The following is a 2,243-nucleotide window of genomic DNA, read 5'->3' as shown; positions in this document are numbered from 1 at the left end:
CACTCGACCAGCACGTGGTCGAGCTCCTTGACCAAAGTTTGAAATTTCAAAATTTTTCTTCTTTTTCTTCCCTCCACTCGATCATTCTAGAGAAATGAGAATCGAGTGGGCCACACTTCTTTGCCAACTCGGTCGAGTACCTCTCGTGGGCTGGTCGAGTGGGCTTGCGAATCTCCTTTCCCAAGTCCAAATCTCTCCATACCCATCTACACTTTCATTGAAAGGCCTGTCCAACACAAACATAAAAGAAAACACATCAAAACTACTAAGAAAATAAAGCATATTTACAAAGGATACCTTAGGGACTTCCTCCCTAGTGAGCTTGTTTAGAGTCACTAAGCTTGACTTTGGTTGCCTTCTTAGGCTTTGTTTAGATACCAAGGAGGTGATGAAATCTTCCCTGGCACTTCTTGATCACGGTCGAGTACTCGGTCGGATGAATATATCGAGCTCCTCAAAGATCGATCCGAATGAAGATCTTCCTTTGCGATTCAGCTTCTGCATCCTTCATGAGAGCTTTTTCCTTTTTACCACTCTTGTTGATCCAAATAGCTGATTTCACTTTTAAATCAGTTTCTCCTACCCTTAACCAACCCTTCTTTCAAGCCATGTTTATTCTTGAGTGTGTGAGGCCTTTTTGGAATTGAGCTTGGTAGAAAGTGTTAGGTTTGAGCTGACAAGAGTAAAGCCTTGTGTAGTTCTAGTTTGCAATTTTCAAACTAGATAGGACTAGGTGGTTTAATTGTTGGGTTTGGGACTTGGTTGTTTTGAAAAAAGAAAAGAAAAGAAAAGAAAAAAAAAAAAAAAAAAAGGTTAGAGTCTTTAGGAGGGGAATGTGTTTAAGAGAATTTAAGCTCTAGTGAAAGAATGGGAAGTATAAAGATTGTTGAAGATGGTTCTAACCAAAGAAAAGAAAGAAAGAAAAGAAGAGTCTAGCAAAAAGCTTTTATGTCTTAAAGATTAAGAAGAAAAGGGAACCATATCAATTAGAAAGAAGTCCCCATTCCACTAGTTGATTCAAATAAGAAACCTCTCCTAAGGCTTAAAAACAAAAAGAGAAAAAGGGTACTTGAGAAGAGAAGAAGACAAAGGGTAGAATTAGGACCATTTGGGATTAGAATGTTATGATCAAACACTTTGGGTGCCTTTGGGTAGACAAGGTTTTGTTCTTGTATGTGTCTATTAGTTCTTACCTTTAGCTTTCTTCTAACGCTCAATCCATTTTTTTTATGAGAGAACTTTGACTTAATGAGCCCCGCTCTAAAGAGAGATCATCCTTGTCTCTAAACCTTTATCTCCAAGCCAAATGAGTTTAAACATTGTACAATCTGATTCATGTTCTTGCCTAATGAATGTTAAAGGAAATGATTGATCTGAATGCATGTGGATATCTAAGGCTTGAATCAGTAGAGGTTGTGATAGGTTTGTCTAAAGTTTTTAAGTATAACTAATTCACCTTGCATCATAGTACTAGTAACTTGGACATTGATTCTAGGTAGCTCATTAGTAAGTTGTTAGGTTCTAAGATCCCACTTTCAAACCTCACCTTCCTACTTATGTCTTGTTTATTTGCTTGAGGGCAAGCAAAGACTAAGTTTGGGGGTGTTGATGTCACTATATTTTACCATATTTTAGGCCTTGTTTAGTTCATGTTTTGCATCATATAGAAGTGATTCCTTAGCTTTTATCACCATTTCTGTCCAAATATGCACTTAGGATGTTTAGAAGCATGCATTGCATACATTTGTGCATTTGGAGTATTATTAGGTATTATGGAGCTCTAAAAGGGTAAGGAAGGACTTGCTGTTATTTCTGGAGCTAAACAAGAGGATAGGGAATATCAGGAAGGTTCGGAAGTCCACTCGACCACAGCACTCGAGCATGCACACGGTCGAGTACTCGGTCGGATGAATATATCGAGCTCCTCAAAGATCGATCCGAATGAAGATCTTCCGTTGCGATTCAGCTTCTACATCCTTCATGAGCGTCTTAGGAAATTGAGTTATGTTTCTAATGCCGGTGGTTTCAAGTCAATCGGAGGTGTTGCGCCAGAGTTATACGGATTTTACTGAACAGATATCATGCCAGATCGAAGACTGAAGCTACTTGACGGACCAACCACTCGACCATGCACTCGACCGAGCACATGGTCGAGCTGACCGCCGCCTCTCTGTTTTGTCCTCTAGCTAACTAGGGCTTCTCTCTCTTTATTATATATATGTGTACTGGCACTTGTGGCCGAA

Source organism: Camelina sativa, chromosome 14, assembly GCF_000633955.1.
Source record: "Camelina sativa cultivar DH55 chromosome 14, Cs, whole genome shotgun sequence".
Classification (NCBI taxonomy): domain Eukaryota; kingdom Viridiplantae; phylum Streptophyta; class Magnoliopsida; order Brassicales; family Brassicaceae; genus Camelina; species Camelina sativa.
This window is presented reverse-complemented; position numbering follows the sequence as displayed.